Source organism: Ovis canadensis, chromosome 18 (genome assembly GCF_042477335.2).
Source record: "Ovis canadensis isolate MfBH-ARS-UI-01 breed Bighorn chromosome 18, ARS-UI_OviCan_v2, whole genome shotgun sequence".
NCBI lineage: Eukaryota > Metazoa > Chordata > Mammalia > Artiodactyla > Bovidae > Ovis > Ovis canadensis.
The window spans coordinates 46,292,131-46,309,702 of NC_091262.1; the positions used below are offsets into that span (position 1 = coordinate 46,292,131).

At 49.3% G+C, this 17,572-nt stretch overlaps 1 long non-coding RNA gene across 1 annotated transcript; it reads left to right on the top strand.

The window, feature by feature from the left end:
* The first annotated feature begins 32 nt into the window (after window positions 1-32).
* Window positions 33-16,910, top strand: LOC138423807 (uncharacterized). Its single transcript, XR_011250456.1, has 2 exons — window positions 33-156; window positions 16,244-16,910. It is a non-coding gene; the product is annotated as an uncharacterized lncRNA (long non-coding RNA).
* Window positions 16,911-17,572: the final 662 nt, after the last annotated feature.

Here is a 17,572-nt window from a genome sequence, read left to right on the forward strand (position 1 = left end):
AATGGGTTCAAGCCTTGCTCTTTCTGGTCTAGGCTCTCCATTATAAAGAAGAAAGATGGAGGTGATCAGGGAAGCTTTCTGGTGGAGGAATCCACAAGATTCCATTGATGGAAGAAAATGACCCAGGACAGGAACAGGCATAGGACTGGCATGTGGGTAAGTGTATCTCTGTCTCATGTACAGCCGGTGCCCAGGAAGTAGGCAGCCAGGCTTGGGCGAAAGTGGCCTGGAGACTCCACCACTTCTGATGCCAGTTGGTGTCTGTCACAAAAGCAGGACGAGGGCCATTATTCCCATTGTGCAGAGAAAAAAACTAAGGCTTAGATAAGTCAAGATCACACAACTCAGCCAATTAGGGTTGGCAGAGCCAGGTCTTCTGATTTCAAGGCCAGAGCCCCTTCATCATACCAGGCTGCTTCTCACAGAAGGCCAGTTTGGTGGTGATAAAGGGGAAATGCGGTCTTTGTTTGATGTTGGTGAGTGTGATATTATGATTTTTAATAAGTAATATATATTTAATCTTTGTCCTGTTCTTAGGACAGAGTTCTGCAATCCTTAGAATTTCCAAGGATGAGAGGAATACACGTGTTTTCTGTTATGTTATTGAAGTGACTTTAGGAAAGTGCCTGGGATCACTGAAGGATGGGGGCTGGTCACCAGAGGAAGCAACCACACGTAATTAGAGAGTTAGACATTCAGTCCCATTCTCCACCCCTATTGCCCGCTCCTATCTTCAACCTCCAGAGAGAAGAAAGAGGCTACAGATTAGGTTCAATTGCCAATAGCCAGAGATTTAACCAACTGGGCCTATGTCATGAAATCCCCATAAAAACCCCAAAGGACTGGATTTAGGGAGCTTCTGTATGGCGGTCATGTGGTGGTACAGGGAGAGCAGCGCTCCCAGGACACGCGAGTTCTGCGCACTCCCCCATGTCACCCTACCCTTTCTGTCTCCCCATCTGGCTGTTCCTGAGTAAAGCCTTTTCATTATAAACCAATAATCTAGTTAGTAAATGTTTTGGGGGCTTCCCTGGTGGCTCAGTAGGTAAAGAAACTGCCTGCAATGGAGGAGACACAGGAGACTCGGGTTCAATCCCTGGGTCAGGAAGATCGCCTGGAGGAGGGTATGGCAAGCCACTCCAGTATTCTTGCCTGGAGAATACCATAGACAGAGGAGTCTAGTGGGCTAGCCATGGGGTTGCAAAGAGTCTGCCGTGACTTAGGAACTGGACAATACAAATGATTTTTTGAGTTCTGTAAGCTGCTCTAGAAATTAATCAAACCAAGGAGGGGGCATTGGAACCTCCTCCAGTCTGTAGTCAGCAGGTCGGAAGCATTGAACTTGAGACTGGGTGGTAGGAACAGTCTTGTAGGACTCAGCCCCTAACCCCTGGGGATCTGATGCTATCTCCAGGAGATAGTGTCAGAACTGGGTTGCATTATGGATGGCCCAGCTGGTGTCACAGAATTGCTGGTGTGAGGAAGAAAACTCACATGTTAGTAGAATTGGGAGCAGAAGTGAACAACTGGAACTCTTACACATGGCTGGCAGGAATGTAAACTGGTACAGTAGCACTTTACAAAAGTGTGTAACAGCAGCAGCTAAAGCTGAACATGTGCATACCTGATAACTCAGCAACTCTGCCCCTATGTTCCAAACACAGTCTAAGTACTAGAATGTTCACAGCAGCACTAGCTATAAAGCAAAAAGCAACCTGGAAATTCCCGAATGCCCATTAACAATATAATGGATAAAAATATTCTAACATATTTATACAGTGCAATTCTAAACAGTGATATGAATGGACAAGTGACAACTGCATTGAAACAGGTAGATAAATGTCCCAAACATAATGCTAAGCAAAAGAAGCAGGAACCACAGAGTGAACATTATGTGAACCCATTTATATACAGCATTCAAACCAGGCAAAACTTAATCAAGTGAACCCCCACCGCCACCCTGGTAACCAGTACTCCAGAAGTCCCTACCTTCTGGGGAGGAAGATAGAGGGGGGTTTAGGGTGGGGGACACGTGTGCACCCATGGCTGATTCACGTTGATGTATGGCAAAAACCATCACAGTAGTGTAAAGTAATTATCCTCCAATTAAAATAGCTTAATTAATTTTAAAAAAGCAATCCCTAACTTCTAATACCATTTTCTGTGTGTATGTTACTCTCAGTAAACAAGCGAACTTTTTTAAACTGAGGACAATCTCCATAAATTGATACAGAGTGATCCCCAGATGTGACGTTAAATGAAACACTCAAAGTCAAAAATATACCTATAGCATCTAAATTTTCATGACAGAAAGAAAGAGAAGTAAGAAATTTTATATGACTGCGTTTTCAAAAAGAAATACAGGAAGGGTAAACTAATGAGATCAACTACCCTCAGAGGTTGGGTGGGAATGGGGTGGGAGGGCTATAAGTATTGCTCTCAGCATAACTTTTTGGACTAGAATTGACTTTGGGAACCATGTTAAAGCTTTATGTACTCAAATAATAATAATAACAACAACAACAGCAGCAACAATAATAAAAGATGGGGGAAATTCCTAAAATGAAATACATACATAAACAAACCTAACTGTATTTCAAGTGAATAACATAACCATGCTGGAGGAGAAAAAAAAAGCATAATTTAAAAAGGTTTTGAACACAGTGTTTTGACTGCATACTCCCAAACAAGGCTTCCCTGGTGGCTCAGGCAATAAAGAATCCGCCTGCAATTCAAGAGACCTGGGTTCGATCCCTGGGCTGGGAAGATCCCCTGGAGGAGGGCATGGCAACCCGCTCCAGTATTTTTGCCTGGAGAATCCCCATGGACAGAGGAGCCTGGCAGGCTATAGCCCATGGGATCGCAAGGAGTTGGATACAACTGAGCGACTAAGCACAGGACAGGACAGCACAGCACACCCAGACGAAGGACAAAAAAGGGCTGCAAAAACATCACACTCAAGTTAGCAGTTTTGCTCTTCACAGTGCCTGTTGTTATTCAGTCGCTCAGTCATGTCCAACTCTTTGCAACTCCATGGACTGCAGCATGCCAGGCTTCCCTGTCCTTCACCATCTCCTGGACCTTGCTCAAACTCTTGTCCATTGAGTCAGCGATGCCATCCAACCATCTCATCTTCTGTCATCCCCTTCTCTTCCCACCTTCAATCTTTCCCAGCAGCAGGGTATTTTCCAATGAGTTGGGTCTTCGCATCAAGTGGCCAAAGTATTAGAGCTTTAGCATCAGTCCTTCCAATGAATATTCAGGATTGATATCTTTAGGATTGACTGGTGTGATCTCTTGGCAGTCCAAGGGACTCTCAAGAGTTTTCTCCAACACTACAATTCAAAAGCATCAATTCTTTGGTGCTCAGCCTTCTTTATGGTCCAACTCTCACATCCATACATGACTACTGGAAAAAACATAGCTTTGACTATACGAACCTTTGTTGGCAAAGTAATGTCTCTGCTCAGGTGATCAATTCCGAAATGACTTTCTTTGTGTTCTAGGACTGGACAAATGAATAAATGTGATGAAAGTCATGGATCTAAGTTTTTGCCATTGGAGAAGTGAATTACAAATATGGCAACAGGGAAGACAAGAATGTTCCTCTAGGATGTAACAAATATGAGCTCATGAGTTTATAAATAGACATTAAAATAGATATCAGTTCAGTTCCATTCATTTCAGTCGCTCAGTCGTGTCTGACTCTTTGCGACCCCATGGACTGCAGCATGCCAGGCCTCCCTGTCCATCACCAACTCCTGGAGTTTACTCAAACTCATGTCCATCGAGTTGATGATGACCTCCAGCCATCTCATCCTCTGTCGTCCCCTTCTCCTCGTGCCTTCAATCTTTCCCAGCATCAGGGTCTTTTCAAATGAGTCAGTTCTTCGCATCAGGTAGCCAAAGTATTGGAGTTTCAGCTTCAGCATCAGTCCTTCCAGTGAATATTCAGGACTGATTTCCTTTAGGATGGACTGGTTGGATCTCCTTGCAGTCCAAGGGACTCTCAAGAGTTTTCTCCAACACCTCCATTCAAAAGCATCAATTCTTCGGTGCTCAGCTTTCTTTATAGTTCAGCTCTCACATCCATAGATGACTACTGGAAAAACCATAGCTTTGACTAGAATAGATATGGTTATGGATATTCTACTTCCTGGACCATTCTCTGCTAAAATAAACAAGGGCTCCTTGGCAGATGGCTGATTCCTGGGGAAGTACATGCTGAGTCTGAAAGTGAGGAAATGCTCAGAAAAAAACTAGGAAATGTCAAAAAGACACAGGTGCCAGTTTGAGGGGGCTCCCAGCAGCCAAATCTGGGACTATGGAAGCATCAAAATAAATAGTGATAGGAAAGAATGATGACCCAGTGAATAAAATAAGAATTTATGAGTTGATACAAATATAATGTAATGAATATAAATAAATACATGGAGGAGGAAGCTCTTCCTTATAATAACACTTGACTAATAAAGAGGAAATTATGGGATTAGAAAATCACATTTAGCCATCATCATAGTAATAATTGATTCAGGCAAGAATTGTCAATGAACACTAAATTTAGTGGATGAAAAGTCTAATACACAGGATGTTCATAGTCTTCAGGTGATTCTCCCCCAGATATTTGCTAAATACAATTGGAAAAGTCATAATTCTATGGCAGTAGACCTTCCCTTAACCAGCAACCCAAGTTGGTATCACCAGGAACAGAACAAACAGACAACAGATACCTCCTGAGAGGATGTGCCAAGAGGAACATAATGTCACTTCTGTGACAATCTTGCCAAAAATTAATAACCTGAATCTAATCATGAGGAAACACCAGACAAGCCCAAAGTGGAGAACATTCATTAAAATAACCAGCCTGTGCTCTTCAGAAATGTCAAGCTCAGGAAAGACAACGAAAGGCTGAGGAATTACTCCAAATCAAATGAGCCTAAAAAGACATGACAACTAAATGCAACTTGTGATCTTGGATCCCATCCTGGATCAGAAAAAAAAAAAAAATTTTAATAGAAGACCTTATTGGGACAAATAGCAAAATTTTAATAAGAAGGTTTATAGATTAGGTAATATTTTATTAATGTTAATATTCCAATTTTGATAACAGAAACAAGGAAATATCCTTGTTCTTGGAAAGTATGCACTGAACTGTTGGGAGGTAATATTCACAGCAGGCTTAACCAAAAGCTAGGAACAACCCTAATGTCCATCACCAGTGGGTAAACTTTGGTACTTTGATACAATGAAACACTGCTGAGCCATAAAAAACAATGGATTGCTGATACATGCAACTACATGGATGAGTCTCAAAATGATTATGCAGGCTACTCTCAAATGGCTCAGAAAAAACCCCGTATATGCATATAAGCGCGTGCATGTTCAGTCCCTTCATTTGTGTCCGACTCTTCGCAAACCTATGGACTGTAGCCCATCGGGCTCCTCTGTCCGTGGGATTCTCCAGAGAAGAATACTGGAGCAGGCTGCCATGCCCTCCTTCAGGGGATCGTCCCGACCCAGGGATCGAACCCACATCTCTCGTGTCTCCTGTGATGCAGGAGGATTCTTTACCACTGAGCCACAGGGAAGCCCATATTTGTGTATACTTGTATATATTGCAATTATAATAATATGTGTATATACATACAGAGAGAATGGTGGGATAAATGTAAATGTTAATTGTTAAAGAATTTGGGTGAAGGACAAATGGGAGTTCTTTGGCTTGGTCTTACAACTTTGCTGTACATTTACAATTATTTCAAATAAAGATTCAACTGACTAAATGCTACTTGGCATGCTCATATTATTATTTACATGTTCATTTATGGGGATGAAATCTTTATGCAGCCTTAAGGGTACCTAGACAGTGGTCCACGTACATACACCCACCACCCCAGTCAAGATCCAGAATGCTTCTGCCACATCGCTCCAGAAAGTTCTCTCCTGCCCCCTTCCTGTCACCTCCTCTTCCGCCCTGAGGTGACCAGTCTTCTGATTCCGATCACCAAACCCATTACGGCTTTTCATACCAGTGGAATCAGGCAGTTCTCCTCACTGGTGCCTGGCTGCTTTCAAACTCAGCGTAATGACTGCGAATCCTCTATGTGCTTACACCCATCAGCGGTTCATTCCTTTAGACGGCTGAGTAGTATTCCACTGTATCAATGTACCACGGTCTATCCAATGTTGATGGACACTGGGGTTGTTCCTAGTTTGGGGTTACTTCATTCATTATTATGAATGAACCTGCTATGGATCTTCCTGTGCAAGTCTTTGTGTGGACCTGTGTTACCAAGGCCCTGCCTGCCTCCCTCTGTGGATACCAACACTGTCTTGCCCTCACTCACATACATTGGTAGAAACATAACCTTGGGCTTTTAAGAACACCAGAAAAGATTACTGATCCAAAGCATCTCTCTCTCTCTTTTAAAAATGATCTCTTTCGAGAATGCCTAAATTGCCATCCGTTGCTGTCTCTTCCTTTGAGGCTACTCTGGCTCTGGCTGGTCTGAAATTTTATTGGAAGAGAGTTTGCTAAACATTTTTCTTCTGACCAGGAAGGCCTCTGCACAGGGCTATGGAAAGTGGGTGAAGGGACTGAACAGAAGCATCCCCCATGTCACCATTTTCTGGGAAGTGTGTATTTTCAGTGTGTATGTTACTCTTAGACTGTGTCTTCCTCAGCAGTTCCTATCAGATACCCATCCCTAGGCTAAACCATCAGGTCAATTTATGAACTTGGCATCCCAGACCTGTCCATCCCCAGATAGCCATCCTGGAAGGCACCAGTGTGGAATCCCCGTATTCCTGACTGCAAGGGTCCCTGGAGGCCTGGGTGCAGGGAGTGGGGGTGGGTAACGGGTAGTGAGGGCTGTGTGTGCTGGTGAGAGGGAGCCTGCAGCCACGTGCAGGGATGCAACCGCTGGCCCTCATGGCAGCAAGCCTCTCTGCATCAGTGAAATAAGCCAATTTGTGCCCCCACCTCCTTCCCCCCAGGAAGGATTCAGCGGGCTTTGTGTAAGGGGATTAAGGGTTTAGCCTGCTCAGCAGGGAGAAGGGCTCTTAGCTCCAAGTTCTGTGGCTGTGTGACCATGCCACCCTGTGTCCACGAGGCCTTGAGGGCTGCCCTGACTCCAGGGCAGCAGGAACTTCAGCAAGAAATAGGAGCGGCAGCCCACAGCCTCCCTAGGGGGGTAAGTCCGTGTGCTCTGCATCTGTGTCCTATGAAAGTCCCAAGAAGGGGACTTTCAGGGGTCGGGGGAGGCGGTGGGAGAGAAGGGGCAGAGACAGGCAGAAAGACACGCGCTGGAAAGATCTGAGCCCAGGTAGGAGTGATGCAGGCAGAACTTCTCTGTGTCTGCTGGGCCTGGGCTGGGTGCTGAAGCAGGTGCCTTCTGTGTAGATTCAGACCTGAACTTGGAGTTTGAAGGCTGGAGCCTCATCAACTCTGTGAAACGGGCGAGTCTGGTGTCCCCTGTGGTCAAATGGGAATGACTGTCCTCCATGACAGGATGGCCCAGGAATGAGAGTGCTGTCCACTTGAGGGACTTTGGCTGGGACTCTGCTACTCAGAAGGCTGCTTGTGAATGTCCTTTGGAGGGCCAGGGATGACCCGGGCAGTGACAAGTGGTGGGGGGTGGCAGAGGTGGGGGGTAGGACTGGGGGCTCTGTGTCTGCTTGGGAAGAGAGATGCCCCCACATCCTTTGCTCACCCAACCCCATCCCTGGAGGAATATGTCCTGCGGAGGTCAGCTGACTTCCTGTCCGCCTTCACTTCCTCCTCCACTTAACAGAAGCCCAGCCAGAGGCCAGGCCCTGGGAGAAAAGCTGGGGGGAGGGGCAGAAGAGGACGGGGACAAACTGGTCCACACCCCACTGCTCTGCCCACCACCCAGCCTGCCCTGTGCTTGACAGGGCCTGCCAGAATCTCCTCAAGGCCTTGGGCTCAGAACCTTGGAATCGGAACTCCCAACTCCATCTCGGTGTGGCTGGCCTGGGAAAGCCTCGGTCTCTTCATCTGCACAACTGGATGTGGACGGGGAGGCCTAGATTAAATGCCCATGCCGGGCCCTCCTGATAGAGTCCCTCAGGCAGACCCCTCTATTCTCCCTTCTTAGCCGACTTCCCTGTGCCAGCTTCTATGATCAAATTCTGAGCATTCAGGAAGGGCTTTAGAAAGCAGTTGATGTGCTGCGCCCATTGTTCAGATGGGAACAGTGAGGCCCAGGGAGGGATGAGGCTTGCCCCATCCAGTGGGTTAGCACCAGGCTGACTCCATCTGCTGATACACAGCCTGTTCTCTCGGCCCCTGGCTCATAGTGGGAAGCAGAGCATTTTGCACGTCCGAGCCAGAGGCAGGGAGGCAGTGACTCCTCTTGCAGGGGTGGTGGTGGGGGTGGGAGGGCGGGCAGGCTAGTCAGGACAGGTTCAGTGGGAATCTACTCTGGCTGTGGCTGCCTTCTGTTGGGCTGCCTCAGGCTGGGCCCAGGGCCTCAAGGTCCTAGGGACATTGCTTTCTGTTTATTTTCTGCCTGGCTTCTGCACGCATTGCGGTTTCCTCTTGGAAGGGCTGCAGTGGGAACTGTGGGGCCCGCTCTGGGGGGCTGGGCTGCATCTGTGGGAAAGTTTGGGTTCTGCAGATGGCTTGCAGCCTGCTGCCAGGACCCTAGTCCCTGAATTCCCACCCCCAGTCCTTATGCTGAATTCCTACGCTGTGGGCAGTGGGCTCAGCTCCTCTACCTAGGCCAGTTTAGAGTGGAGGGCCAGATCCTCTGTGTGTGAGCCAGGGGGATCTTCTAGTCCACACTCCTCACACTCCTCACCTTCTGATTCACAGATGGGGAACCAAGGGCAGAGATTCCCCCGTTCAAGGCCTCTCCTAGTCTAGGGCAGAGCTGGGGCACGAAGGGGGCTGCCTGGTTCCCAGCTCAGGGAGCCTTCTGCAGGGCCTGAAATCCCCTCATCCCTTTGGGCTTTGCTGGAGTGGGGTGGACACCCAGGGATGTCTGAAGCCCTGAGTTTCCCATGACATCTCTCTGGAAGGGGCCTGGCCCTCCTTCCCCAAGGTACCCTGGCCACGGCCCAGACTCTGGGCAGAAGGAAGTTGGGAGGGGGCCGCCCCTGCCCTTGTTCTCTCTGGGGTCCCTGGGAACCTGACCCACCACTGAGAGCGCTGTGTTCCGGCCTGGGAACCAACCCTCAGATTTGAATTTCAACTCCCCTCTCCCCTGCCCACTGGCTTAGCAACTCTATCAAATTGTCCCAAACCCCTGAGCCTCAGTTTCCTTGTGTGTAAAGTGGACTTGTGACAGCCGCCTCCTTACGAGGCTAACAACAGGAGCAGAAGTACTACGCGAGCTGTAAGATGCTTGGAGCACATGGAGGAGTTGAGGCCAACGGCCAAGGACCTGATTCCAAGCAGCAGCTGGGAAAGGCCAAGGTCTCGTCTTGCCCAGACAAGCCTGCGGGGGAGCCCAGTGAAGGTGCTAAGCTGTCTCTGGAGAATGCCTGCCCTCTCCAGGGAGTGTGCAGGCCTTGGGAAGGGAGCAGGATGGCCTGGCGAGTGGCCCCACTTTGCAAGGGCGGGGGCCACCCGATTCCTGTCCTCAGGGAGCCAGATGCTCTGTGGGGGGAGCTGATAATTGAACCATCTCTCAGGGAGCCGACCCTCATTTTTATTAATCTACAGGACAAAGCAAGCAGAGCTGTCCTGCTGAGGAGACTGTGAGAAGGCGATGAGATGAAGGGGAAGTCATTTATCTTGCCAGCCTCTTCTGCTTGGGGGACTTTCCTGGCGTGTGACAGAAGAAGTGGAAGCCAACATCGGAACCTTGGGCAGAGGGCTCCGTGGCTCCTCTCCCTCACATGTCTTTGCCCCTAGTCCCCCAGCCACCTGCCTCTTTAATCCATTTAATGCCTCTTCGTTGCTGCTTTTTTTTCTTTTTAATACTTTTCTCCAGTTGAGGCCCCCTGGGGCCTCCTTGACAGATGAGAAACTCCCAGGGTCCCAGTCGCAACAGCCTTGGGCTTGGCGGTTCCCAGAGCTGGCTGGGCTGTTCCCCGGGAGGGGACGCGGCTTCAAGGTCAGGCTGACGCTGGTTGACCTTGAAAGCTTCCTCTGCCTCCCCTGACGTGCCCCTACTCTCTAAGCTCAGTGAGCTCCATCACATTAAAAAGCTGTTAAAAGTGCCCATCTGGTTTGCTGCCTGCATGGGTGGCTGGCCGATCGATGGCCGGGATGAGCCGGCAAGGGTCTGCCCTGGGGACCCGGCCCACGGGGCGGCCTGGCAGCCTCCATTCACCCACTCTCACTTGAGGGAGGGCAGGCAGTAGGAGGAAGACAAAATAATCAGGGTGGGGATGCTGTGAGCTGTACTTCATGTGCATGTGAAAGGCGCCCCCTGGAGTTGTGCTGTGATCAGGCTTAACACATACCCTGTGCCAGGCATTAGCCTACGTGCTTTAAATAGATGAATTCATTTATCTTCCCACCAATCCACTGAAGGGAGGCTATCATTAATTCCATTTTACAGCTGGGAAAATGAGGCACAGAGAGGTTAAGTAATTTACTCAAGGCCACACAGCTGGTAAGTGACCAAGCCAGAGTGGGAAGCCAGGATGTCTGGCTCCAGAACTCGCTGCAGCATCTGATGTTGGCTGGGCTGCTTCTGGGGAGGCGACAAGATCATACTCCCTGACACACTCGCAGAAATCTTTTATTTTTGGCTGTGCTGGGTCTTCGCTGGGTCTTGGCATGGGGAATCTTAAGTATTGGCACGTGAACTGTTATTTGTGGCATGCTGGATCTAGATCCCTGACCAGGGCTCAAACCCAGGCCCCTGCAGTGGGAATGCAGAGTCTCAGCCCCTGGACCACCAGGGGATTACCCCTTATAGCAATCTTGAGAGATAAGTATGACCATGCTCTTATTACAAATAGAAGACCAGGATCCAGGAATGTTTAGACGCTTCTCCAGGGTCACACAGCTAGTAAGCAGATGGGGAGACACTCAACCCAAGAACCCACTGGTCTCAGCCTTACCTGCAGGGTGATATCCACTTCCCACTCTGCACACACTGTCTTGCCTGGGCTGCAGGTAGCAGCCTCCTCTGGGCTGTAGCTGCCCTGTCGGGATTACTAGGGTAGCCTGAGCCAGGCCTCCAAACTCCAGGGCTGTGTGGCCACAGGCAAGCCCTTTCCTTCCCTGAGCTTGTGTTTCCTCAGGCCAGGGGTCAGATAATCAGAAGGCCTGGTGGGCGGGGGTAGAGTATGAGGCATATGCAGCATAGAGTGATATGCTGGGCTTTGGGCCCTTCATTAAATTCCAAGCAAACCTAGCTGCAGCCTTCCACGGTGGGCTTCCTGGGCCTCCAGAGCATTTTGTCTGCCGGCTAATAGTTTTTAGTACTCCTGCAGGGCCCAGTAACAGCCAAGTCCTCGAGGGCTCGCACCTAGACCCTCCTAGGCTGAGGAAGCCTCCCCGAGAGGCACCAACATTCCTTTCCCACCTCAGCCGACCAGGCCCCCCTTGGGTCATATCACAAGCAGAGCTGGGGGAAGGGAAAGGTTGAGAGGGGGCCCCAGAGGAGATGAGGGATCACGCCCCAACTCCCATTCTCCTCCCAGCTGGCTGCCACATGTGGCTGTCAGGAGCCCACAACTCCATCACTGGTGGAAATCTTCAGATTAACCCATGAAGGCCCACCTTCCAATGACAATTTTAATGCCAAGGTCTAATGATATCTCTCGGTCCCCTTTCCCACCTCATTACCTCCCACTCATCCCCAGTTCGCTCTGTCCCAGCCACACTGACCTCCCTGCTGTCCTCAAGTGCATCAGGCCACTGCCACCTCAGGGCCTTTGCACAGGTGACCACTCCTCTGCCATCCCCCTTCCCCATGGTCCTCATTGTTGGTTCACTGCTTAAGCTGCTTCAGGTCTGTTCTTGATTTCTACTTTCTCACCAAGGCCTGCCCTGACCATTTGACTTCAAACTGCCTCCTCCCGGCCCTCCCCACCCTCCTGATCCTGCTCTGTGGCATTCTACAGATTTATCACCTTCTGCAACTTTGTAATTAACTTATTTATATTGTTTTCCTCTTTGTCCTTCATTAAAATATAAGCTCCAAAAAGGCAGGGACTTTTGTTTGTCTTGATCAACATCAAATCCCTCCCCAGCACTTAATATCTAAATACAGTGTAGGCGCTTCATGAACACCTGTGGAACAAATGAATGGATGAGTGTGTAGATTACAGTACCTCCCAAAGCAGGGTAACCCTGTGTTCATTTGTTTGGGGACCAGCAAACGAAGTCTTCCGACACTTAGGTTGGAACCTCATCTCTGTCCTCGGCTGTGTAATCTTGAGCATGTGCCTCGACTCAGGGAGCCTCAGCTTACTAAGTGTCCTGGCCTCTCACGGGACTGCAGCTTCTGAAGAGATGGCTTCCAGGAGGGGCCTGGCAGCCAGCACATCCATAGGCCCCCCTGCTGCTCTCCGTCCCAGGCAGCCCCCCACATCCTGGCTATGTGACATCAACGCTAGACAGATCACCTGACTTCCCTAGGGCTCACTTTCTCCACTTCTAAAATGGAAGATGATGAAGACTGAGGTCTGTGAGCAGCTGCCATTGAGCCTGGGATTTGGTGAGCTTTCTGCAAAGCTTCACTCTATTCAGTTGTTGCTAGGTCAGTGGGGTGGAATGCCCTTCACCATGGAGCACTGGGCCATCAGACGCCCCTCCCTAGCCAAGGGGGACCACCAGAGTAGAGGACAACAGAGCCAGCAGGGACTTTGGAGGTCAACAGGGGACCCCACAGAGGAACAGGAGCTTGTCCAAGGCTGTGAAGACTCAGACTCAGCCCTTCCCCGAGCACCTGTAGGTTTCACCTCGTGGGTCTTTGGGTGTCAGGCAGCCCTCGCAGTCCTGTCCAAGGCTTGCCAAGGGTTGGGATACATGCGCTTTCAGGCGTGTGTGCATTCTCTCCCTACATCTTCTCCCTACCAGCTGAGGGTGTGTGGGATGGGGTAGGAGGAAGACGCTGGGTGGGGAATTAAACTCCTGGTTCTAAACAGTCTTGGGCTCTAGAAACCCTCTGATGAAAGCCATGACCTTCTCTTGAAAGAGAAGCACATTTCCACATTCAGAAGATAGAACCACTGTCCCCGTAAATGAGAATTTAGTCATCATCCGGGGGGTTCCCCCATGGTGGCGCTGGCCGTGGTCCCTGTTACTGGAGTCCATGTGTCCATGCCGTCCAGCTGCATTATCAGATCTGTTGCACCAGCACCTCATGTAAAACCAGGAGGGTCACTGCCGTGCTATCCGCCAGGAGTCCATCTTCAGCAGCAGGGCCCTGGAGGGCAGCACACAGCATCCTGGACGTGCACGGTCAGGTTAGGGTGGGGAAGATGGGGTAGTGGTGAGAGCCGCCCCCAGCCCTGCCTCTCTCAGGACCCCCTTGGGGCTCGGGCATGTGGGGCTGCTGAGAAAGACTCAGGTGACAAGACAAGCTGGGGGAAGCAGAAAGAGCGCAGTTTAAGAGAGGATTCTCTAGGTCTGGTCCTTGAAAGGAAGGCAGGGAAAGCATCACTAACCTGTTTCACAGATAAGTAATTGAGGCTCAAAGTAGACACCAAGCATGCAGATCAAGAAAATGAAAAACCAGGATTTGAATCTGCTCTGACTGCCTCTAGAGTCCATGTCTTAGCCCAGTGGAAGGAACAGTCTCAACAATTTAACTTGACATGGAGCAGCTCCTGTGTATAGAATCCTATGTCAGACAACTTGGGAGGACACAGATCCAAGGGGAGCATAAAACCCACTAGAAACAACCAGGGAAGTAATAATAATAATAATAATAATAATAATAATAATAATAACCAAGGAATAATAATAGCCAACATTTTGGGAGCTATTATGCTAGGGGCCAGCATTAAGCCAAACAATTTTTATGAATTATGTCATTTAAGCTCTTGGATACTTCGAGGTATAAGTAGCACTGTGTCTGTTATTCTTGGTTGCTTTTGGGACCCATAAGTGTGTACTCATTTTTGAGATAAGAGCCTCAGTGAGGTCAGGCAGCTTGCCTTCGACAAAGGTGATATCTTGCTGAGGCTCTGTTTCTTACTACCTGGATGTTGTCTGGAGCTGCATGGACCCAGGCAGGTGTCACCTAGACCCTTGGTTCAAGTTGGCTGGAGCAGGATGAGGCAGAAAGGTTGTGGGTAGGCATCACTCCTGGACTGTTCTAGAGGAATTGTATTCCGTGCCCCCTCTTTGAGCCTCCTTTTTCCCTTCTTTGGATCCTCTGACCTCTGATGTCCTTGAGTTTGTGACCTGAGCTGTTCTCCCATTCCAGATGCTTTGAGGCTTGGTTAAAGGTTAGGGTCTCTGTGAGAGCAAAGAGTGACTTCATGGAGGAGAGACCAGCTGCCAGGGTTGGGGCGGGGTGATGGAGCGTGGGGAGAGAGCAAGGACGAGAGCACAAGGAAAACCCTGGGAGGAATACACTTTCCTTTGCTTGGAGAGTTTGGAGGGAGAAGGGCCAGGTCTTCTCCCAGCCCTACTTTCAACAAGCCCCAGGTCACCTTACCACCCCTGTGTCCCCCCCCAGAAGGCTAATTTAATATCAGATTAACCAAGACAGCAAAGAAAACAATGATAGGAGAAGAGGGGCCAGCATTCAGCCCCTCTTCTTTCTGGACGTGAGTCTCTCCTTGGTGAAGAGAGGGAGTGTTCCTTCAGTCATTCGGGGGTATTCATGCCCGGCTGGCTCTGAATCTGGAGAGGTGAAGGTAGTCCCTCCGTGCCCTGCCCCAGGTCTGTGATTGGTGGTGTCCCCTCCTCTTCCCTCCCCTTCCCCGCCTCACCTCCCCTCCCACTCTTTTCACAGCCCCCAGCGTGCTGTGCAGTTATTAGTTTAGGTTCATTTAGAATCGGCTTAGCAACCCCACACCCCTGGAACCTGGAAGCTTAAAGCACAAGATGTCTGGCAAATGGAAATTCAATTGCTTTAATATAGAGACTATTTTGCTGCAGTCGAACTGGAGCCTCTTATTAAGAATCTGATGGAATTTCTAAACAGAGAGAGAGGCCCCAAGGAGGGGGCATCGCCCATCACACACCAACATTGCTTTTGACATATTTATGGCTCCAATAAAATCTCCCATCTGGTATATTTTAAAATAAAATTGAAAATTTATCACTATCCCTGAGTTGGTTTGTCGTTCTCCCCAGGAGGAGATAGCCAGCCTGAGATTACCGCAGCAGCGGTGGCAGCAGCAGCGGGTGGCAGGCGGGCAGAGAGGTTACCGGGCTCTGATTTAAATTTCAGTACTTTCCCCATTACAGCTGTCTGGGCTGGGAAAATTACTAGGGGGAAGCAGGCCTCGTTCTTCTCCTGTTTCTCTGGACAACTGCTCAGCTCTCCCCCGGGGTCCACAGGTACGGTTTGTTCTATCTCCTGGTTTGCAAGATCTAGATAAACCTGGGAGACATGTGAGAACCCCTGGTTTTCTGGGATGATGGTTCTCCAGGCCTGGGAATAAGCATTGTCCTTATTCAATTCTCTGGAGCCCAGGGGACATCTTTGGAAACTGCCAGATGGTTGAAAAGGTCCTCTGTTTATTAGAGCTCAGAGATCAAGGTCAGGGCTTAGACTCAAGTGGGGATCAAGGTTCAGTTTATAACCAGCATTAAGGTTCATCTAAAACTAAGATCAGAACTTAAACTTATGTCAGGATCAAGGCTTGGTCGATAAGTGAGTTCAGGGCTCAGGCGGGGATCAAGGCTCAGTCTATTAACAAAGACACGGCTCAGATTTCCTCTTTATAGAAGTCAGTTCATATCTCTGAGCTTTAATTTCTTTTTCAGTCAAATGGTGAGATAAGAATTGCCCTGCCTGCTTCCAGAAGCTACCTAGAGGAACAAATAAAACAAGAATATCTTTCATTTCTGTAACATTTCATAGTCTATAAAAATGCCAGTATATACCTCATATCTTTGGTCCTTATAATAATCCCTACTTTAAAGACAAGAATATAGGCTGAGAGAAGTTAAGAAGCTTATCCAAGGTCACACAGCCTGTAAACACAGGCAGGAAAGAGGGATTGGACCCAGCTCTTCCAGACTCCGACTGGTTCCTAGCACACAGAAACACACAGTAGTGAGAAGACTGCATTTGTCTACCCAGTACTCATTTCCCCTTTTTGCTCTAGTAACAGTCTGCTTTTTCTCTTCCAGGGGCCAGTGTATCTACCTAAAAGACTACACGTCCTAGCTTCCCTTGCAGTCAGAAGAGGTCAATGAGATATGAGGAAGGAGAACTGTGGAGTGGGACTCCTGGGAAAGTTCTGTAATAGAGACATGGATAAAGAGCATGCAGATTCCTCTCTTCCCTCCTCCTTGCTTCCTGCCTGGAATGCATACACAAGGGAGCCCAGCAGCCACGTTGAACCCTGAGGTGACATGGAAGATAGAAGCAGTGCTGAGGAAGAAACCAAAAAGAGAAGGAGCCCGGGACACTGATGACATGTGGAACCACCGTACCGACCCTGGACTGCCAGCCTCCAGTTATGGAGCAGTGAAAGACACAACTAATTTATTCAGGCCATTATGCTGAGTCTTTGTTACAGGCAGGCAAATGTAACTTTCAACTTACTCAAAGGTGATACCCTGAAAACGAGTGTGGTCAGGCAAGCTTGAGAAACACCATGCTAAACAGAGGCTTTCTTGTATAACTTCCCAGAGCCTTTAATTCCTGCCCAGTTGGTTTCCCAAGCGTGCTTTTCACGGATCTCTGTTCTGGTGCCACACTGTGTGTCTGGGTGCTGGGAGACCCTTCCTGATATCTGACGGGGACTGGAAAATGCCTCATCCAGTGCTCTCATTGTTAAAGCAGATGAAGCCACTGGCCCCTTTTGACCCTTTCTTGAGCTTCGCTAGCATTCTGATTTTGGCTTCTCAGTGTTTAAGGAAGGCAGGGCCAAGTGTGTGTGCACGCTCAGTTGTGTCTGACTCTTTGCGACCCCATGGACTGCAGCCCGCCAGTCTCTTCTGTCCATGGGGTTATCCCCACAAGAATACTGGAGTGGGTTGCCATTTCCTTCTGCAGGGGATCTTCCCAACCCAGAGACTGAACCCGTGTCTCCAGCAGCTCTTGCACTGGCGGGCAGATTCTTTACCACTAGCACCACCTGGGAAGCCCATAGGGCCATGCAGGGGAGGACTAATTTGGGGACAGAGCTAGCAGAGCCCTCTGGAGCAAGAAGGTCTCCTTGCGGCAGCCGGAGCCTTCAGGGACTGGGGCTTGCCTCACAGGTGAGGGGCCCGTTGCAGGGATAAGAGGACCCTGGGCACCTTTTACATCTTACATAGGGCACGGGCAGTCTGTCCCTCTCCCCACCCCAAGGCAAAGAGGGACTTAGAGGGCATGGAGAGTGGGAGGGACTCATCCCGGCCACAGAAACAGTGACTGACGCCCTCTGCCTAACCTACCGCCAGCCCTTCAGTTTTCCAGAAAGCTCTGGCTGAGTCATGCACTTTGCTGCCATAGCTGCATCTCACTCCTCT